Source organism: Oryx dammah, unplaced genomic scaffold (assembly GCF_014754425.2).
Source record: "Oryx dammah isolate SB20612 unplaced genomic scaffold, SCBI_Odam_1.1 HiC_scaffold_28, whole genome shotgun sequence".
Taxonomy (NCBI): domain Eukaryota; kingdom Metazoa; phylum Chordata; class Mammalia; order Artiodactyla; family Bovidae; genus Oryx; species Oryx dammah.
This window is the reverse complement of record NW_024070212.1, coordinates 58,143,284-58,167,038: the sequence shown is the minus strand read 5'-3', so window position 1 is coordinate 58,167,038 and position 23,755 is coordinate 58,143,284. Positions and strand designations below refer to the sequence as shown.

Sequence of the window (23,755 nt, the reverse complement as noted above, 5' to 3'; positions counted from 1 at the left end):
AAAGTTTATTATCACAATGATCTGAATAATTAAGACATTTAATATGTATTATTCACCATATATAGTAATACTGGCTAATGGAAACTACAGAAATTTAAATAAAATAGAACTTAAATTCATTTAGCATTAGAAGAAAGTAATTTAAAATTATAATAGGATATAAATGAGAATTAAAATTGAAAGAATGCCAGAAAGCATACTCCCTAAAAATCTATTTCAAGAATCCATGTAAAAAATTCTGCCAGTCTTTCTGAAAATTTAACCTTCAAAATTTCTAGTTCCAATCTTTTGCAATTGTAAAAGGCAAAGAAGAAAATCACACAGCATTCTTAGTTTCAAAATTTTGGCCCAAATCAAATGGCTTAATGACTTTATACTTAATACAGCTTCACTTAACGCTATGAGTTCAAGTATTAGAAAGAACAGCCAGCCATGGCTGGAGCTGACTGGCAGACAGCATCGCTGATTCACCTCAGGAAGAAGCAAGCTGCAGCATCCACAGTTCTGAGGATGTCCAAAGAAGGTAAAGCACTGGTCATAGGCCAAGTATTTCCTCCTGGAGCACACACAGAAGCACTGGAAGTAGACAAAGCTCAGAGCTTGCTACATTTGAATTTCAATGTAAATGTGGTTCCTTTGGGCCAGAAAAGGGCTAGGGAAAGGTAAAAGTAATAATTTGCAGTGCTATACTATGATCCCCAAATTGGACAATTTAGGTATGTTTTTAGAATACAGCAATATTTTCCTTTTTCCCTTAATTTTATTAACAAGAGTTATGTGACTACTTTACCTGTACTATACTAAGTATTTAGTTTGTACATCTACAACTTCTTGGAGTAACCTACTGTCCTCATTTTAGTCCATTAGAATTTGTATAACAGCTATCTCACCTACCAAATATATATCTAAGGATTTTAGAGTTAAAATAATAACCCTTCATCTGTTATGGCATCTGAGGCAACTGCTTAAGAAGACTATCAGGGATAAAAATGATTCAGACACAGTCACAGAGACTGAGTTACAAATATGCCCAGGGGACTACAGGCATTAGAGAAGCTTTTCTTTCTCAAGTTCACAGTTCACTTATTGGCTCCTCACAGACAAGAATCCACAAATTAGAGGAGATGGCCTAATTCAGGGACCCTAAATCAGAATTAAATCCAAAACTCAAGAGACAGATAAATTATGGTCGTAGATAGAAAAAGAAAGGAAGAAAAGGAAGGTCAAGAAAAAGAAGGGAAGGGAAGGAGGAAGGAAAGAGTAGCCCCCTAATTACCCTCTAGAATGTCATATGATAGATTTTTCATAATATAGAGAAGAAATACTTTTTGTCAAAAATCAAACATTCATCTAGTTTTCCTAAGAGAAACTATAAATCTCAACCATGAAAGCAAGACTAATAAATAGGTGGTATAAATCCAATATGTAATATTTTCATATTTTTATAACTGATTTGGTAACTCATTATGTAACTCATTTTTTAAGGATCAGTTTAAATCAAATTAGAAGATATTCCAATAAAACAAGAAGTTTTTGGTACTTGGAAAAGGAAAACTAAATGAGAGTTATAGTTTGTTAACATATAATATCATATATTAATAATCATTTATAATTAATACATATCTATACCTAAGTCGCTCAGTTGTGTCTGACTCTTTGCAACCCCATAGACTGTAGGCTACCAGGCTCCTGCGTCCATGGGATTCTCCAGGCAAGAATACTGGAGTGGGTTGCCATTTCCTTCTCCATTTATAATTAATATAGAGTGCTAATCATAAATGTTACAAATATTTATAATTAATATAGAGTGTTAATCATAAATATTACAAATAAGTGAGCATTTGTTTAAACTCCAAAACTCTAATCTGGCCATGATGAAAATGGAAATTTCTAATATGATGGACATTTGGCTATGTCATAATCAAAATTAGTTGCTTATAATCTTAATTATTGAGGCTAGGATATAAATTTGACTCTTCAGTCATTCATTAGTTCAACACAGATTAAAAGTACCTAATTGACTCCAAACCTAAGACCATAACCTCCCCATTGGTTTAGTCTGGACAGAAAGGATCTGAGCCCTCCTCTTTCTTGTGGGCCCTGGGAAGCAGAGAGAAGCCCAAGCTCTAGCTTCAGCCGCCTGCAGACACCACAGTGAATCTGAGTTAGGCCACCCTGGGCAGCCCCAGAAGGCTTTTAACAATATAGAAAATGTGTACACATTGTAGGACTTACCTGAGGCAAGTCTCAAGAGACAACAAATGAAAGAAAATTCAACTCAAATACTCAAAAAGATTTTTAAAAATCAAACACCCATTCCAGTCATCTGATACTTGACTAAGATTAAAATTAAGTAAGCAAACCAAACTTCTGGAATGCTCACGCAATTACTACAGATTAATTTTACTCCTCTATTCAAAGAAGTCTGAGGCCTAATTCAGTTTTTACTAAAAGAGTTTACCAAACCCCAACAATTTTGTTTTCACTTTCCCTCAATACTCAACCAATGGTTTAAAAAAAACACTCGAGAAAAAATGTTCTGGTCTGAAGAAAAAAATTACATTTCTTTACAAGAGAGGTAGAAGTGGTAATTCTGACTATTTTATCTGTACATAGGATTTTCAGCTGAAATGGGCATTTGAAGCTACATTCCATGTCATAAATTTAGGACTTCCAACACCCATTCCTCTGTTCATTGTAACAAATGAAAAATTTATTTTGGAAGAGGTTTAAAACCTTATAGGGTCATTCCTTTAGCCTTTTTGGTGCAGACAAAAGTCCTCCTATTATTCAGTCTAGATGACTTTCAAATCACGGAATTCTTTACTTGATTGAAAAGAAGTAAGTAGGCATTTGACTGAATTGAAAAAAATCGTATTGATTGAAAAGAAATAGCAGGTAATCCTCAGGGAGCAAAACCTCAAATGGATCGTTCCTCACAATCACAGCTAAGAACAATATGTATGAAGGAATTCCTAAAAGACAGGCAGAACTCCAATTTTTTGAGACTCTATAATGTTCATTCCTGGATTAAGCCAGGTCATCAGAGAGCTATATGCCTGGGACCATGCTACATTGCTGGTCACAGTCACCTTAACAGAAGGATGCCTGCTGCTCAGTCGCTTCAGTCACGTCTGACTCTTCACAACCATATTGACTGTAGCCCGCCAGGCTGCTCTGGCCATGGCGTTCTACAGGCAAGAATACTGGAGTGGGTTACATGCCCTCCTCCAGGGGATCTTCCCAAGCCAGGAATCAAACCCTTATCTCTTATGTCTTCTACATTGGCAGGTGGGTTCCTTACCACTAGAGCCACCTGGGGAGGCCTGAACAGAAGGATAGTTGTCATTTATTAAGCAGACACTACAATCTTTACCTATATTACAATGCTCTCAAAGCAGATATTATTCTCATGTTACAGAAGGAAATCTCTGGATGTTACTTCCCCCAAAGACATACATCCACATCACTCACATCATGTGCCCAGGTTGAAAGACATTATAAAAAAATAGTTCAAAGAATCCTACAGAATTTCACTGTAATGATATGAAGACATTTTGCATTGCACTAAATTGAATCCACTTTAAAAGAAACTACAGCATAAATTTCACTTTGGATTCTATGTAGGAAAAACTTTGTTCCTCTTAGGCAATTGTTTCTTCATGTATGAGATTTTTAATTAATCATTAAAATTTTTGTATGCTCTCTTTCCCTAGAAATTAGAAAACTAGAATCAAATGTGTGCTCAGCTCTAAAACACATGAAGGATTTCATAAAATGGATTTTGTGAGCTAATGTCTCCCCTAGCTGACTTGATCTTAGTTTTTTCCTCACTGATAACTTTTAAGATTTTTTATCATCTCATTTTGTATGTTCATACTATTACGAACTAGATATCTTCAAATGCTATTTACCAAAATATTGTCAAAACTCTACAAGGTGTGCGTTTTACTATATACAAATAATATGTCAATAAAGGGCTGAAGAAAAGTACAAAAAAATCCATTTACAATAATCAAAATCAAAAGAGAGTAATTTAAATGTTTCTTGCACTATCTTTTAGTCAGTTCTTGACAAAACATTCTAAATTACTTCATCTTTGCATAAGTCATCACTGAATTAATATTTCTGTTCTGTTTATTATGTGTGTGTTTAGTCACTCAGCTGGGTCCAACTCTTTGCAACCCCATGGACTGTAACCCGCCAGACTCCTCTGTCCATGTAATTCTCCAGGCAAGAATAATGGAATGGGTAGTGATTCCCTTCTCTAGGGGATCTTCCCAACCCAGGGATTGAACCCGGGTCTCCTGCATTGCAGGCAGTTTCTTTACCATCTGAGCCACCAGGGAAGCTCGATTCTATTTATTACAATTTATAACTTAAAATATAGTTTAATTCCTATATATAACATTTATTAGAGTGGGGATAATTTAGAGGGATTTCATTTTGTGAAGATTACATTATGGACTTCTACTGGTCTATTTATGATATTTTTCTAGGAAATTAGAGTGCATATCAAAGAATCATTGTGGAGGAAAAAGCATATTTTGTAAAATAAAAACACTAGTGGAGAAAAAAGAAAACATGCACCTGGAACAACTTGATTAAATCAATGCCAAATGTGAGCTGTACATATCCAGGCCTCTGGCTTCACTTTTCTCCTTATCTTGGTCTTCTTAGTAGTGTTTCTCAAAGTTGGAACTCTTTACATTCATTTAGTTTTAGTGAGATTCATTTTGTGAGTCATATTGATCAATATTCATCCTATTAGAAACTAAAACTGATACATGTTTGAAATATGTATTCATTTTAAAATAACAATAATAAAACCATTACATGTTAACAAAATCATATTACATTAAAAAATAACTATAGTTTTTTTTAAAGAAATAAGTGACTTTGTCTTGTATTTTTTTGAATTCCTCTAATAGCTTGCTTCAAGATTGTCATATCTGCATCAGCATTCATTTTGATAAGTTCTTTTGGTTGAAATATATGACAAAATTTGGCCTTACAGAGATATATAGTTGGGAAAAGGAGTTTTAGTAGCCTTCTCAGGTTATTATAGATATTTGAATTTGATACTCAACAAGGAGTAGTTTCTTAGTGCCAAATGAGGCCAGTAATAGTCTAACAACAAAATCCAAATAAATGAAGCACAATAAAAAGGAAGCTGCAAACTAATATCTCTTCCAAACTTAAAAGGAAAAATAATTAACAATGTTGACAAATTGAATACAGCGAGTGTATATATTTTTAAGTATATATGTGTATGTGCGTGTCATGTACACATGACAAAATGTGATTTATCCCATGTATTCAAGGCTGATTCAATATTCAAAAGTTAATCAATGCAATCCACCATATCAACAGGCTTAGAGAAAAGTCATAAGTCCATATCAATTGATAAAGTAAAAAGCATTTGATGTAATCTGACATCCATTCAGGATAAAAAGTCTCAGTGTATTAGGAGCAGAGGGGCAACTTCCTCAACCTAATAAAGAACAACTACAAAAAAACATACAGCTAACAGCATACTTGGGTGCCGGGAGCCAGCATGAGGAACCCCACCCATGGCAAAGGTCATGAGGAAGGAGGCTCAGCATACACAAAGGCAGGATTGAGCCTCAGGGGTCCCCCTGGAAATTCTCTAGCATCTACCCACAAAACCAGAGTCTGCCTGCTTTACTGTGTTATGCTTTCCACCTACTCTTCTGACATTAACAGGGGGCTTGTCCCCCCACCACCTTTTTCTGGAAAAAGTTAATTTAGAGCTTTTAGATAATAAGTCTCCTGGGCATAAGTGTTTCAATCCAAAAACCCCTCTGATGGCTTTCTAGCCTGCCTGCCAGACTCTTACAGCTGCGCATGTGATTATTTGCGGCCTCCCGACTGCGAGAGGCACAGGAAGCTTAAAACATCCTAGGAATGTAGGGGATTCCGAGGAGTCAAAATCATTAGAATAGAACTGATTAAGGGTTTCATTTGTTGAGCCAATACTTGCTGCCAAGTTTTCATATCTTTTATTTGTAGATATAGTTGGTATATAGAAAAAACAGGTAGTAGCCCTGGTATTAGCAACATTAGATCTTTGAGTTAAGTACTTTCTTTGTTATAACCCACTGCACCTTTATTCTACAGGAATGTAACTTTATTTAGTACTTTGAGGGTGATGCAGATTAAAGAAAAAAACACTTCAAGGGAAAAAGAGTTTTCTGGTTGATAGACATTTATCTAGCAAGAGAGCCATAAAAATGTTAACAGGCCTCTTGGCCAGAAGATAATGTAAACCACCTGAGACCTTTTGTATACGGGAAGGTATGCAAAAAGAAAGCCTGGTCTCAATAAGGGTCAGGACTGCTGCCCCTGCATAACTCTGCATATTCCATTATTTCTTTATGTACACCTTGGGGTATATAACCTGCTTTTGAAAATAAAGTTGTGGGTCTGGCACCAATGCTTGGTTCCCTCATGTTGTTCTTTTCTCCCTTTTCTGGCTGAATTCCCATCTGGAGCATGGAGGCTCACCATGTCTACTTATTTGCTTGGGCTTCTAAGACCCACGCGAGAGGGAGCCCAAGGCGGGGCACCCTCTGCTATTCAAGTGGGCGCCAGTGGCCTACGTAGATGGTGCAAGTTCCTTGTCTTGGAACTTTGTTGGTTTTCCACGTAAACCAAGTTATTCAGCATCTTTTCTCCACTAATTTTCCTACTACACTATTCTTTCCTCATCTCTCTTTATATTTCTAAATAAATAAGTTTTTCCTCACCGACTCCGTCCCCGCTTTGAATTCCCTGGATCCACCGGGGCTGGACCCTGACACTTGGGCCTCTCTGGTGGTTCAATGTAAAGAAACCACCTGCCAATGCAGGAGATGTGAGTTCAGTTACAGGGTAGGAAAGCTTCCCTAGAGAAGGAAATGGCAACCCACTCCAGTATGCTTGCCTAGGAAATCCCATGGGCAGATTTCATGGTGGGCTACAGTCCATGGGGATGCAAAAGAGTCAGTGATGTCTTGGCGACTAAACAACAACAACAACATCATACTTAGTAAAATAATGTTTTCCTATAACATTTAGAAGAAGGCAAGGATGTCTACTCTCATCATTCTCACTTAGCACAATACTGGAAGTTCTAGCCATTGCAGTCAGGCATGATAAATGAATTAAAGGAATACAGATTGAAAGAGATAAAATTGTTTTCATTTTCAGATGACACAATTGTCTATATTTAAAAAATCCTCAAAGGATCTGCAGTCCTAGATTCAAAATGTATGTGAGCTTAGTAAGGTTTCAGGATATAAGACCAACACAATAACCAACTACATTTCTATAAACTGACAGAGAAGAAATGGAAACAAAAATTTCAGATGCAGTTTCTTTATAGTTGCTCCAAAGAAAACGAAATACTTAGGTATAAATCTAACAAAATATAACTATTATTCTGATAAAAGAAATCAAGGAAGACCTAAATATTAATACCTGGAGAAACATACCATGTTTACAGATTGGAGGAATCAACATAGTAAAGATGCTAATTCTCCCTAAATTAACATATAGGTTTAACATAATTCATTTTATCATATTAAAGTATAGTAACAAAATTCTACATTAAATAGGTTAAAAGTAGATCTTCCAAAAAGAAAAAGCTAATCAAAATTGTTTAATTTGTTAAATAATTATACCAGGCATCATAATTGCATAGTCTCAAAAATAATCTCAGGGACTTCAAAGACTAAAGAGAAAAATAATACAGCAATTTGAAATTATTTTCTTAATACATTTTTAAACTGCTAAAACTAATGCTACACAGGCAACAAAAGCAAAACTAGATAAACAAGTCTACAATGAACAAAATTTTTGTGTACATCAAAGAACACAATCAACAGAGTGAAAAAAGCAACCTATTGAGTGGGAGAAAATCATTTGATAAAGGGTTAACATCCAGAATATAGAGAGAACTCCAACAACTCAACAACAAAGAAATCAAATAACCAGATTTTAAAATGGACAAAGGACTTGCATAGACATTTCTCCAAAGAGGATATTCAAATAGCCAACAGGTACATGAAAGACACTCAACATCATTAATCATCAAGGAAATGCAAATCAAAACCACAGTGAGATATCAACTCACACCCAGTAAGCTGCCTACTATAAATAAATAAGCAAGTGTTATAGAGGATATGGAAAAATTGGAACCCTTGCCAGGAAGATAAAGTGATATAATCACCACGGAAAACAGTATGGGAGGTCCCCAAAAATCAAAAACAGAACTACTATATGATCCAGAAAGCCCATTTCTGGGTACAAATCCAAAAGAATTGACAGCAGAGTCTTGGAGAGATATTTGTACATCTTTGTTCATAGTGCCATTTTTCTCATTAGCAAAGATGTGGAAGCAACCCAAATGTATATCAACAGATGAGCAAAGAAAAACTGGTGTGTGTGTATATATATATATATATATATATATATATACATACAATGGAATATTATTTGGTTTTAAAAAAGAAGGAAATGCTGTCATATTCTATAAATGGGTAAAATTTTAGCAATTATATTCAGTGAAATAAACTAGTCACAAAAAACAAATAATATATGATTCCATTTATACTAAGGTATCCAAACTAGTAAAAGTCATAGAAACAAGAAAATATAACGGTGGTTACCAAAGTCTTGGGGTACAGGGAAAGGGAAGTTGTTATTTAATGGGTATAAGATTTCTGTTTTGCAAGAGGAGAAAGTTCTTAGAGATTTATTTCACAACAAAGTTAATATATTTAATGCTACTGAAATATGTACTTACAAATGTTTACCATAGTAAATTTCATGCTGTGTGCTTTTATCATAATAAAAAAATTATATAAAAATACAAAATATTAACTGGAGAAAGAGTTGCATTTATGGAATGCCTACAAAATATAAGAAATCATCCAAACAATTACATAAATCACAGTACCTTTATACTACTCTGGACTTTTTCCTTTCAGAAAACATGAATATCACTTGTATGTTACCATAATATGCATAATTATACCAAGGAGAGAAAAATTTTTGGATTACCATTAGGTAATTTTACTTAGACATCTAAATATCCATATTCATAGGTAATGCTGAGTGTATTCATTTAATTTTGTTCCCAGCAGAAGTTCCACTTTAGGACTTTCACTTCATCCTATATTTATTATTCTAGTCCCTTATGAATTCAAAAATGAAATTCATAGATATGCTTTCGAGCACATTATGGAAATAAATATGCCATGCTAAAACTAATGAAAAACACATTTAACTTTTAATTCCTTAGTCAAGGATGAAAACAGCTATCAATACATATATACCCAAGATACATTTTTAAGGAGAAAATGCCTCCTATTCCAAAATGACAACCTCCTAACATATGTAGCAGCAAATTTTTCTTTCTGCCAGAAACACTCATTCGGCACTAATTTTTGACAAGTGAAAAAGCTTTTCCACATATACACAGCCCACTTGATTTTAAAAAATGCTGATCCCTCCCTTTAAAACTTTTCAAACATTAAAATGTCTATTTTCCTTTAATTTTTGCAGCAAGTTCCAGAAATAATTTGTTTCAATTTTCCAAAAATAATGCATTGAAATATGTGTGTGTTGACTAAGGGTGAAGCTGATATGGACTGAAAGCAGAAAACACAGAAAAAAAAATTCAGTGGATTTGACAAGTTATTTTTTTCTCAAATACTGTAACACTAGTAAAACCATTAAAACTATGCAATAAATGAATAAAGGTCATCCCCTTGTTTACATGTTATACATAGATCTATTGTCAAAACTAGTATCTAAGAGGGGCAGTTTTAGACCAATTTCTAATCCTACTATGATTTTGCACACATTTTTATCTGGTTTTTTTCTCTCCCAAGCTTGATTTTTCACATCATTAAAATGGAAGAAATAATATCTGCCAATATTTAGGATTCTAGATTAAGAGATGCTAAGTAATGAAATATTACCATCTTTGATGTGATCAAACCAACAGCTAAATGAAAATGCCTCCATCTGGTTTCATGTGAATTATGCTGATTGTAGAAAATGTTCAAGGTCTAGCTTTCCTCTCCACAGAGTAGCTAGCACATAGTTGTTGGGTAACTGCAGACAGACTGATTCTAAATATAAACTGAGATGTGTGCTAAAATTATTGCCCTGATTTTTCAGCAATCATTATGATACACACGGTTACAGATTTTATTTATTAAATACCTTGAAAAAACATATATTCAATAACAGCAATGACAGAATTACACGTAAAAATTGTCCTATCAAATGATTCAAATTAAATCCACAGTTTCTAAACTTTTCCTACCTAGTACTCCATATGTATGATCATTCATATTCACATATGCACTCAAACTTAATATTAAAACCACATCAACTAGATTTTACACAAATTTTAAGTGGGCTCATATCTCTCACAGAAGAAAGATAGTACTACCTTAAATGAGAAGTACACCTAAGAAAACCCTAAAATTCTAATCCAGCAAAGAACACTGACATAATCTTGAAGCTGCTGCCTAGGTTATTGCTGATCCACCTTCCAAATCTGCAAATGCTTGATTTACTTTAAAAAGTCAATGTCACTGCAAATAAGCTCACAGAAAAGGGAGGAGAGTTTTTATGAAAACAAGCTATTGTCATCTTGTTGCATTAGGTTGTGGCACCAGTTCAGACTTTGCAAAGTAGTGGGTAAAAGAGATAGAAATGTTCAAAATAATCTTTTATCGAACATAATGTTCCATTTCACGTGACTATGCAGAAGAACAAAGATAATACCGAAGTTTGGAAGCTCAGGTGCCAAAATACAACTCAGAAAAACCAAACAATGTGGATGGTTCAGCATCCCCAGTGGACCAAGAATATCATCAATTTCAAAAGGAAAGACTTTTCAGTCAGCTCCCGGGGAGACCCGGTGACCACTGGGCCATCTAACTCTGAACCTCTAAAGTCAAAGGAACACAGGACAACCAACCACTTGCAAGCAAAAAGAGGAAACTGGATTTATCACTCAACTCCCAGAACTTTATGGCTTTGTAAACTACCTTCTTGGAGAAGGCGATGGCACCCCACTCCAGTACTCTTGCTACCTTCTGCACTACAGGTAGGTAAACAACAAATGGGATCAAAAAGAACAAACATCAAAAGGAAAATAGGTGTTCAAAAATAATTAAGCAAGCCTACTTAAATTTAAGTTTTTAGGTCTAACTTAACCCTATGGAAACTGCTGACTAAGCCCAGTTGAACTTTGACAAATAATGCCTGGAAGGAATGCAAATAGATTTATCACCTTCAAAGAGTTTAAGCAAACTGCTTTAAATAGTAAGTCCCAACTAAGCATAGAACAAATTGTGACCAAAATTCTCTGCCCACCTTTATGTCCAACTTCCACCAGAAATCATCTGTCAGGTCCTGAAAGGTGGGGCCTATTTTTGGTGTATAAAGATGCTTCAGTTTTCATTGTTTCCTTTCAGGGCTTCCCAAACTGAGAGCATATTCCAAGTACCTACCTTTCTGCTCACTACTTGCTCCCTCAAGGCACACTGATATCCCTAATTCCCCTTCCACTGGTTCTCAGAGACACTTCATGGCCTCCCTGCCTCAGTGGCTTCCTGGCCTCAAAGTCCAAGCAGGGTGGGAGTGGTACCCAGAGGAAACCCAGGCGAGAGCCTAGGGAAGCAAGTCAGAGGCCTGGCCAAAGTATGAATACCTGTCCAAGGAGGTAGGGTCATGTATTCCTACAACTGGAGGGACATGGAGGAACAGTCTCTCTCCTCAATGAGGGGAACTTCCCCTGGTCAAGGGATACTGGGAACGAGAGCGGGAGGGGATGCTGGGAATGTCGGCATCTCCTGGGGGCTTGCTGTCTCTACCAATGTACACAGCAGAGGGGACAGGAGTCTTCAGTGTCCACAACACACTCTTACACCCTGTAACCAGGGCTTCTGCAGAGAATTGGAGGAGGTCTGGAATTCCCGCCCTCATCAATGTGGATTCTCCAAATTAGAAGCCAAGAGTGAGTTCATAAGCCTTGCACTGCCAAGATATCGAAGCTGGAGACCTGGGAAACTGATGCAGGTGGGTGGAAGAAGCTGAAGTTTGAAAGAGAGAGATAGTGTGGGGAGAATGAGGGTGGATTCCTGAGGGAAGGAAGGAGAAACGAGAGAGCTGAGATCTACAAATACAACACCAGGACCAGAAAGTAGTTTATGACACAAGCTCCTTCTCTGGCTGCAGATTCCTGCTCACTCCCACAAAACCTGTCCTCCATTACCTACATCTTTTCCCTTCAGTGGTCCCAACTACCTGCCTTTCTCCCAGCACCCAGGGTTTAACTAATCTTTCTAATCAAATGACAAGTTTGCCTGAAATAGTGTAATCTGAAGAGACATAGACAGGAGTGTTATTAATTATTAATATGCAAATGGACGGAGGAGCCTGGTAGGCTGCAGTCAATGAGGTCGCTGGGAGTCGGACACGACTGAGTGACTTCACTTTCCCTTTTCACTTTCATGCATTGGAGAAGGAAATGGCAACCCACTCCAGTGTTCTTGCCTGGAGAATCCCAGGGATGGGGGAGCCTGGTGGGCTGCCATCTGTGGGGTCGCACAGAGTTGGACACGACTGAAGCGACTTAGCAGCAGCAGCATCCTATACTTAATATACTAATACTCCAAAGAGAATATACAGAATCCATCAGGGTTTTAAAATTTGTATAAAATTCAGTCAAACTGATAGAGAACTAACTTGTGGATACAGCAGCGGAAGTGAGACAAATTGAAAGAGTAGCACTGAAATATATACCTTACCATGTATAAAATAGACAGCCAGTAGGAATTTGCTGTGTGACACAGAGCTCAACCCAGTGCTCTGGGATAACCTAGAGGGGTGGGATGTGGTGGGAGATGGGAGGGGAGGGAGGTTCAAGCAGGAGGAGACATATGTATACCTATGGCTGCTTCATGTTGATTATGGAAGAAACCTAAACAACATTGTAAGGCAATTATCCTTCAATTAAAATAAATACATAAAGAAGAAGAAATCAGTCAAACTAAGCATCATAAAAAATCTATAACAATGTGTGGTGATGGATGTTAACTAGACTTATTGTGGGGATCATTTTGCAATATATACAAATACTGTATCATTATGTTGTATACCCAAAACTAATGTCATTTATACCTCAATTTTTTTTTTTTTTCAAAAAAATCAAACTAAGAACTCATACCTTTTAACCCAGAAATTTTATTTCTGAGACTAAGGAACTAATTTCTAAAATTTAGAAAAGAGCTTATGAACAAAGATACTCATCAGTGTTATTATCATCAAAAAAAAGTGACAGTGAGGAGTGATTAGGAATTTATGGCACATCTACCTAATGGAAAATTACGTAGGCATTGGAAATGTTCACGGTCAAACTGCAATTAAGCGAAAATTAATGTTATAAAATTTAAAATAAAGACTATAATGGAAGGGGAAATCTTTTAAAAGGCAAACCTCCTTGGAAGAGGAAAAATCTTACTTGCATAGAAAATATTCTGGGTTTTTAGTGCTTTAAATAGAAGTACCCTGAAATGTAACATGGAATATGGAGAATGTGAGCAAAACCAGCCAAAGAGAAATCTGGCTTTTTTACAGACCTAGGCTAGTTCCCTGGATTACCTGATAACCAGTAGATTTCACTGCCTGATATGCAAAATCCTTCGTAATCTGTCACCAGGTTGCCAAAAGTACATGACCACTTAGCTGAACTACTTCATCTGCTTTCTCTTTACCTACTAAAAGCCTTCCCATCTCAGAGTGATTTCATTCACTTCCATCCATGAAAACTTTCCTGATCTTCTTATGACCCTAGTCATCACTATTTCTGCTTCTTAAAGTATTGATGTGGCACTTAAATCTGCCTTACCTTTTCCTGGTATTAAGCCAGTATTAATCTATTTGGTTAACTACTAATATGTAGGTAACTGTTTCTCCAGCTAAACTTTCAGTTTCCCCATCTAGACTTTTAGAATTTAGATGGTCTACAGACAGTAGTTACACATACATACACTGAGCGAGAGAAAGAAGGGTAGAAAGAGAGAGACAGAAAACATTACTAAGGCCAAGTTGGTATTATATTTATACTCGTGATGAATATCTAAATAAAACGTGCTATGTCTGTTTTAAAATGTTCCTGCTGACCCTCCAGCACTAGAACATGCAGTTTCCTTTTTTTTTTTAGCAGTGGGATTGAATTTTGCTTATTCATTCATACCAATTCTGCTTTCCCTTTGGGATTAAACAGATTGGACTGCAAAAGGCCTCATTGAAGTCATAAAGAAAAAAAAGAAATGACCTTCTAGAAATCAAAATTAAGACTCATCTCAAGACCTTACTTGTCTTAATAGTCTTGTCTAAACAACAAATATAAATCTGTGCCTCCATTTTATGACTTTAGTCTATCAATATCCTCATTAACTTAGAAAAGAATTCTCCAGTGCAAATGGTTCAATACTTTAGAAATGATGGCCTACAATGACTATGTTCCTATCAGACATCACATACTATTCTAGTACTTGGAGATAATGAGCTTTTGTACTATAGCAACCTGCCTCCTGAGACATCAACAAGAGTTGCACATCTTAAGAGAAAATACATAAATCATAAATGAAAGCAAATCAAATGGCAAAGCAAAGAACAAAGGAAAAACCTAGTGTCCATTATTTTCACAGAAAGAGCATACAAGGTCAATACAATTGTTGACTCTGAAGGGCAGGGCAAAAACAAATCAATACAATTTCCCATTAAACAGAATTACACTTCGCTACAACACACATATTTTGTATAAGTCAGTGTTGTCCAGATTCCACCACTAGCTGTGTAATCTTGAAACTTCTCTGTATTTCAGTTCCTGCATCTGTAAAATGGAGCTATCACCTGTTATATCAGCCTGGTTTTATCTGTCACCCTATCATGGGTAACACACCCTACAAAAACAGTTCAGTCACACATGCCATGTACTAAATAACTGTTCTTATAGCAAATGTTTCCCTAACGTGAAAAAAAAAAAAATCCAGATTGCCTTTACGTTCCTAAAAGATTTCTCCACACTTAAGCATTTACCATATATCACTGCCAAAAATGTGTTGAACATCTTCTGTTATGAACTAGCTCTCCTGTGTTGTTCAGATATTATTTTTTGGTATTATGCTTTCTAAGAAAATAGTATTTTTTCATGCAATTCAAAGAATCCTCTTTCTTTTATACTAAAAGAACAATAATTCCATATACAGGAAGTTTACAGGTTGTTGCTGTTACTTGAGATTACTTCTATGAAAATTAATTCTATGTTTAATATGTAATAAATCATATATATGTACACACAACTTGGACAGACTTGGATACACAACTCCTTAATGCAGTGGAAGATTCGTGGGTTTGGGGACCAGGAACACTTGTATCCAAATTCCTATTCTGTAACCTTGAGCACACGATTTAACTTCCCGCTCTTCACTTTCCACATTTGGTTCTGAGTTACGATTTAATGATATTACATATATACGAAGTGGCTAAACTCTGAAAGTATTATTTCTTAATCCCCTTAAATCTTTTCCTACTATGCCAAGACCAATCAAACCCACTCTGAATACAAGACAAATTGGATACAGCGTCTTAGCGGAGGGATGCAACACGATGTAAAATTGAGCGGAGAGTGGCACGAATTAGGCATCCAAAAGAAGGAAGTAGAGAAACTGGCTGGCATAGAGAAGGGCCCTAGACTTAACTCGCCTGTGCGAAAAACCCACTCATCTGACACCCTGAAGGTTACACCGCACATTCACGAAGGTTTGTACCGTGATGTGGAGAAAGGACGGAACTATAGAACAAGCCGTCAGGGAGCCTCCTGGCTCACCCCACCCGACCTCGCCCGCCGGGGTCGTTCATCTGGAACCTGGAAGCGCAGGCGAAAGCCCAGCAACTGATCTCGCCTTCCCCTCCGCCTCCCCGATTCTGCCCAGATCTCTCAGGGCACGAATGGTGCTGAATCATTAGCACCAACAGTAGCAGCTCCCCGTGGCGCTGCTCCCGCGGGGGTCAGTGATCCAGGGGCTGTGACCGTCCGGGCGGCGGCCCACACCTCGCGGGCGTGGGCACAGGGAAACGGGGTCGGGGAGGACTGGGGCAGCAGGTACTCACCCGGGGTGAGCAAAGCCCAGCCCCTGGGTCCTCGCCTCCGGGCTGCGGGCGGTCCCTGCGCGATTCCCGCGCTCCTTGGCTTCCCTCCGCGGGCCCCCGGGCCGAGCAGCCTGCGCTGGTGGTCCGGTTCTCCCCTCCACCAGCCCACCGCCCGCGGCAGCCACAGCTCCGGGCGCCGGCGCTAGACCCGGAGCAGCTGGAGCAGCTGGCGCTGCCGAAGGGGTGGCGGCTACCGACGGGCCAGACCATTAGCGGGCGGCGACCGGGGGTGCGCGCCGTGCGCGGCGGAGCCGGAGCGAGGGCGCAGGGCCGGCGACGGTTGGGAGGACCCACGGCCGAGGGGGGGCTCCTCCGCGCCCCGCCCCGCGCCCGGAGGGCTTGGGGGCCAGAGGGGTCAACCGGGCGAGAGGCTGCTTTTCCCGGCAGGGCAGTGGGGACAGTCCTAGACTTTTCCGGTCCCCCTCCGGGTTTGCCTTGGTCCAGCTCGGGGCAGCTTTAGAACCCGGCAAACAGAGGACCTAGCAACGCGGGCTTCTGGGCGGTGTCCCCTCCTAAGGAGATGGGAAAGGGCGCTGGCCCGGAGCCCTGCCTTCGTGCCCGCTCCTGCTCCCTGCGGGGTCTGGGGCGCCAGTCCTGCGGGTCCCGGGGCGCCAGTCCTGCGGCTGAGCTCACCACTGACGCCTCACCACCAAAGACAGCGGGCAGTCTGGAACCCTGCAAGGGGCTCCACATCTTTTATCCAAGCATCTCTGTGGCTCAAAGAATAAAAGGGCCAGCTTTCAAGGCCCGCTTGAAGTTAGAAAATAAAATCAACTGGGATCCCATCATGTAGGTGCTTTAGTAGATAACAAGGAAGGGAAGGACAGTTTGGGATCGCAGAGTTATCCTTTGCTCCGCAAAGATTGAACCACAGCAGTTGGAAAATGTAGATTTAGGAAACCGTTTTAACATAGAGATCTATATAGGATGATTAAAGAAATGCAAAGCTGTTTCAGGTTACTGTTTACCATTTTACAGATTAGTGTCTCCGGAACGGGGAGAGAATCGTGTCCTCATATGAAATGAACTTTATGTAACTGGAAAGAGACGCCTCCGTACGTGACAGCCTTTAGACTTTATTGAAAGCTCTTTTGTGGTCCCTGCCCTTGTCACATCCAGGCTTAAACAGGTTCATGTCAGACCATGGTGGAGATGGACACACGTGTATTGTTCTCCGTAGAGAAAGAAAGGGAAAAAAAATCATGAAAAAGAACAGAGTTGACGTCTTCCTATAAACCGTGATTTATGGAAGCCACCCCCACCCCCGCAAAAGACCCACCAAATGCTTCCCAAACAGTATGAAATTCCACAGTTAAAAGCCATTTTCTCTGGTTTAAGGTCTTGTTCACTTTAGAGTGAATTAACCAGATTTTTAATCTTGTTAAAAATTAACAAAATAGAGCACCTGCTATGTACCAAACACTGTACTAATAAGAATATTTCCAGTTTTATTCTTTCATTTCTTCCATCTAAAATTCCTTGTTCCATCTAAAATCTCTGGTGAAATTGGTAATATTGTTGCTATTTTTAAGAAAGAGAAACTGGCCTCAGAGTTTGCTACTGGATTCACATCTCATAGAGTGGCAGAACAGGCATTGCAACCTGGAGTTTTTGACTAACGCCTTTCCTCTAGAATTCCTCTGGGAAACACAGGTCAAGCCTTGTCACATCCACGATTGGCACTTGAATGTGAGTTTGTTGATCCTTCCCTTGTGAAAACTAGATTTCAGAGTGCAGAAAAGAACATTTAAGTGTCTAAGGTGGATGTCACCCTGAGGTTAGGAATAAGGATCAGAAAGATGTTGGACTTCATCCAGAACTAGACTAGAAACATCAGTTTCAGAAACACAAGATTAGGGATATGAAGGTAAGAAGGAATTCTTTATTACCTTTTTGTTAATCATTATATTGCATTTTGGGTTTCCCTGATGGCTCAGTCAAAGAATCCACCTGCAGTGCAGGAGACCTGCGTTCGATCCCTGGGTTTGGAAGATCCTCTGGAGGAAGGCATGGCAGCCCACTCCGGTATTCTTGCCAGAGAATCCCCATGGACAGAGAAGCCTGGCAGACTACAGCCATGGAGTTGCAAAGAGTCAGACACAACTGAGTAACTAAGCACATATATTGTACTTTACACTTAAACAATTATTGCTTTATTACACTTTACACTATTATTCTTCCAAACCCAGGAAGGGGCAAGAATTTTTAAATGGGCCGAATGCCATGGGTCCTTATACACCTTGCTTGCATGCTAAGTCGCTTCGGTCGTTTCTGACTCTTTGTGCCCTATGAACTGTGGCCTACCAGGCTCCTCTCTCCATGGGGATTCTCCAGTCAAGAATACTGGAGTGGGTTGCCACGCCCTCCCTCCTCCAAGGAATATTCTCGACTCAGGGATCGAACAAGCATTTGTTAAGTCTCCTGCATTGGCAGATGGGTTCTTTAACACTAGCACCACCTGGAAAGTCCCCCCTCTTATATATCAGAATTTTAAAAAACTAACAGCATTAACAACTTCCACACCACCTTAAGGAAGATTTCTGAGAAATAAGGAATAAAATTAAACTGTTAGCTTTGTGTTGTCCCATTGTTATTGTGTTAACTTGTATTGTAGATGTTCATACATCAGTACCAATGCAACAGAAATCTCCAGAGCTTCACAGGGCTGAGGATCTGGGGCACTAGATCCCCAGCAAAGCCAGGCATCTGTGACTCAGGGCCAAGGTGGCCTCAGCTGCAGAAATGTGTGATTCTTCTATCCATGCACAACTGTTCCACCTTCAAATGAATCAACAAAGGAACAGAAGTAGACAAGATGCCTCTTGAACTAAAAGTCTCTGTTTAATAGGGATCTAAGAAGAAGGATAAGTCTTTGGTGGGCCACCTGAGACCAAACTGGGATGGAGAACTGAATTGGTTATAGACCGGACGGACTTGCCGACAACTCCAGTCATCTGTTTGTATACACTGCTGCTCTTGGAGCATATGTTTCTGAATAAAGAAGGAAGGAGAAATTTAGTGCCAATGGCCTTGAGAGACTGTCAAAAGGAATGGAGGGAGTGATGTGGTGCCTGCATGCCCTCCCCTCCCACAGAGACTTTGAAGGGTTTTAAGACCTTGGGAAAAGAAATTAGAGTCAGAAACCGAGGAATCATTTTTGCAAATTATTTTGGGATTTCAGATTTAAGAAGTATTACTTTGGGCTCTGGTGACAAAGTCTAGCCCAGAACTGGCGAGAGGGTCCCTCTCTTATGCAGTCTGCCAAAAGACCTCTGTGCACCTTGTCACCACTAGGGAAGGGCTTCACCCAAAGAAGGCATATTCTCATAAAGGACACTAGTGCCTGATGAGTTGGTGAGGAGCAGAGAGCAGTAGAACATGAGTGGAACTGTTCCTGAGCAGGTGGGAGATACAACTGAAGCTTTCTTGTCCTAAATGGTGGAGCTTGGGCAGACAGAGATGATTGTTAAGATGACTGATACAATTTATTTAGGCAGTGATATTAAGGTAAATTCATTTGTATTCACAAGCCAGAATCACCTGATATTTCATGATATTCACATGATATTACACTTAAAACTATGTTAATAAGAAGAGAGTGGGAAAGAAAATACTTAATGCCTTTGATAAAAGTACAATGTGAGCCACACCATGTTCAACCTTGATTCAAGAATAGTAAGTACCTACTATGTGTTAATCCCATACTAAGGTGTATAGTAACATTAACTTCTCAATTTACTCCTGTCAAAGAAAGTATTAATATTTACTAGTGTCATTAAGGCCGGAAATAAATAAGTTCCAAGTTAGATATTTACAACTTGCCTCTTATTTATACTTTGAGCTAGAAATAACAATAGGTACAGGAGGAATAATTGGACTTTATGTCCTGTGAACACTTTAAGATAAAAGCAAATGGGAGGGACAGAAATGGGTTAAGCCCTGCTTAGGGAAAAAATAAGGAAGTCACATATTTCTCATTCTTGGTGTTAGGGAGACCTCCCAAATTACACATGCACAGAAAGTTTCCTCAGGGGAAGGGGCGCCAGACCATAATAAGTTTTGCTAACTTCCCAGAGACCCTGAAGTTGAAATTCATCTAGGCTAAAGGATATGCACACACATGGGGGAGAGCTCTGAGACAAATCAGATACGGGGTCAAAGCACAATGATTGGTCAAAGGAAACCAAAGTCCCAGAAGTCCCTTATAAATGATCTAAACTCCCCAAATCTACAACTGTTACTGAACCCACCAGGTGTCTATCTGGTCATACTCCTCTCTCCATAAACACTTTACTTGCTTCACTATTTTCCATTTCTTCGAAATTCTTTCCAAAGGGGACAAAAGCCAGGGCAGTGCCACCATCCAGGTTCAACCCCTGGTCAGGGAACTGAGATCCCATTTCAAGTCTCCAAAGCCATGGCCACCCAACAGCTCCTCCAAGGTGGTTATTTCTGTTTATTTGCTTTTAGCTAACAGTTTTAAAATCATTAGTATTTATAAAATAAGTACTAGTATCATGCAAAGTACTCCTTTTATCCTCATTTTTTTAGATAAAGATATTTAATGGTTAATTTACCAAAGGTGAGTTACAGCTGGAAAAAAGCAGAGCCAGGTTTCAAACTCAAACCAATACATAAAACTCAAACCAATTCATAAAACATTGCTGTCTACATACTTATACTGCCTCCCACTACACAGAAAGCAAGTTGCACACTGTATGTTTCTCTACGCCGGAAAATCTATTTTCTATTTTTTAAATCTATTTTCAACTCCCATTCTTAAAAGGAAATGAATCATTTCTCACAAAGAGGATTTAAATGTGAATTCTCCCAATGGAAACACTGAGTATGGAATGTTTCAGTGGAACATTGGGCAACTGTTTAGATTTCTATGCTCAGAAAAAGAAAAAAAAAAAAGCTCTGAAACAAACAAAAAAAGCCCTATGATCACTGCAGCATAGACTTGGCCAGTGATTTCCACATTTTGCTACAGATTCTGATTGCAGGAACTCATCCAGGAATTCCAGGGTGAGAGCCTGGAATTTCCATCATTATGAAGCACCATACATGATTCTAATGTACAACCGAGTTTGACCAGTCCAACAGAGCTAAACCAGTATGGTGCTCACAAAAACTTTCAGTCTCTTAGACTTGCCCATTAACCCAGTCAATTAGTGTGAAGGAAATGGGAAACACCCTCATGGCAGAAAGTGAAGAGGAACTGAAAAGCCTCTTGATGAAAGTGAAAGAGGAGAGTGAAAAATTTGGCTTAAAGCTCAACATTCAGAAAACGAAGATCATGGCATCCGGTCCCATCACTTCATGGCAAATAGATGGGGAAACAGTGGGAACAGTGTCAGACTTTATTTTGGGGGGCTCCAAAATCACTGCAAATGGTGATTGCAGCCATAAAATTAAAAGACACTTACTCCTTGGAAGAAAAGTTATGACCAACCTAGATAGCATATTGAAAAGCAGAGACATTACTTTGCCAACAAAGGTCCATCTAGTCAAGGCTATGGTTTTTCCAGGGGTCATGTATGGATGTGAGAGTTGGACTGTGAAGAAAGCTGAGTGCAGAAGAATTGATGCTTTTGAACTGCGGTGTTGGAGAAGACTCTTGAGAGTCCCTTGGACTGCAAGAAGATCCAACCAGTCCATTCTGAAGGAGATCAGCCCTGGGATTTCTTTGGAAGAAATGATGCTAAAGCTGAAGCTCCAGTACTTTGGCCACCTCATGCGAAGTGTTGACTCATTGGAAAAGACTCTGATGCTTGGAGGGATTGGGGGCAGGGGGAAAAGGAGACGACCCAGGATGAGATGGCTGGATGGCATCACCGACTCGATGGACGTGAGTTTGAGTGAACTCCAGGAGTTGGTGATGGACAGGGAGGCCTGGCGTGCTGCGATTCATGGGGTTGCAAAGAGTTGGACACGACTGAGCGACTGAACTGAACTGAACTGAGGCAATGGCAACCCACTCCCATATTCTTGCCTAGAAAATCCCACGGACAGAGGATCCTGCCAGGTTGCGAAGAGTTGGACAAGACTCAGTGACTTCACTTTCTTTCTTCCTATGTATAACTTCACATTTATTGTACAGAAATATATTCATTAAATTGTTTAGTGTCTTCATCATTATTGTTTTGATCATTCTGAAAATTCTTCAAAAATCATTAAGCTGAAGATTATGCTCATTCACAATTACTATTATATATAGATACTTGGAACTTAAGGCTGTTTTAAATTACTAGAGGGTATTTTATGTGTAATAAAGAGTCCAATTAGAGCAGTGTAGATTTATGTGTTAAGTTTTGGAGAACTGACATATTTGTAACAATGTCATGCCATCCAAGATGATGCTAGACTTTTCCATTTGTTTATGTTTTGTTTATATTTTTTCATGCATTTCCCAAAAATATTTTTATAGTTTTGTTCTGCACCTTTCTTACTAAACTTACACCAAATTGTTTTCTAGCATTTGTCCTTTGAGTCAAATATTCTTCCCATTTTCTTTTTTAGATGCTTTTGCCTGAACAGAAATAGTCTGGTTATTTCTGTACTTTATTTTATATTCAACACATCAGATTCTCTTATAACTTGTTTTTCTCATGAGAGTCTTTTGGGTTTTCTAACAACAACAAAAACAATACAAAGGAAAAAAAATAGTCATCAGCATCAGGAACTTTATCTCTTTTCCCTTTATTTATTCCAGTTTATTTTACTTACCTCTGATAGAATCACCAATACAAGTCATTAGAGAGATGCCTTTCTGATTTCTGATTTTCAGTAACTTATTTTTTGCCATTTAAGGTAATGTTTGTTAGTGGACTTATTTTTATTATATAAGTAATTTCCCTCTATTCTTATTTTACTTGAAGTTTCCCTTGGCATTGATCACTTGACCTTTATCTGATGTCTTATCACCACATATTGATAATAGTTGGTGTTTTTTTCTTTAATTTTTGATGTAATCAATAAGTTGATAAACTTCCTGGAACTGAACTGACCTTTCATTCCTCTAATAAAGACTGTTTTATCATAGTGTATTACTTGTTTGATTCATTCCTCTATTAGGCTCTTCAATATATTATTTAAACATTTGGCATTCATAGTCATAGATGAAATTGGCCTGCACTTTTGCTGTTATTGCACTCCTTTAGCTCTGGTATTGGAGGTGTTCACGTAAAATTAACTGGTCTCACACACACAAAAAAACTTTCGGCCTTTTACTAAGACCCACAATAGTTTAAACAGTATTGCAAATTATCTATTCTTTAATGGTTAGATTAAAAATTCACATATGAATCCATCTGCCTAATGTCTCTTTTGATAGTAGATCATTTATCACTTTTATAATATCATCTATAATAATTGGTCTATTCAAGTTTTCACTTCTATCTCATTTGTGATCAGGTATATTTTCCTAGGAACATGTTCAGTTCTTCTAGGTTTTTTTTCTTTTAAATACGATTCTAGTCACTGTATATGCTTGGAATTTTAAAAAATT

The 23,755-nt window shown here is 38.5% G+C and overlaps 1 protein-coding gene across 3 annotated transcripts in view; it reads right to left on the bottom strand.

Annotated features, from left to right (window-relative positions):
* TTLL7 (tubulin tyrosine ligase like 7) overlaps window positions 1–16,430 on the bottom strand; it is a 159,408-nt gene extending 142,978 nt beyond the window's left edge. For 2 of the 3 annotated variants that reach the window (XM_040232452.1, XM_040232451.1), the window contains exon 1: window positions 16,207–16,404. The gene's annotated coding sequence lies outside the window, so the exon portion shown is untranslated. Of the gene's footprint in view, window positions 1–16,206 lie in introns of all 3 variants that reach the window. The other variant, XM_040232450.1, reaches the window with a different exon arrangement.
* Between the last annotated feature and the right edge of the window lie 7,325 nt (window positions 16,431–23,755).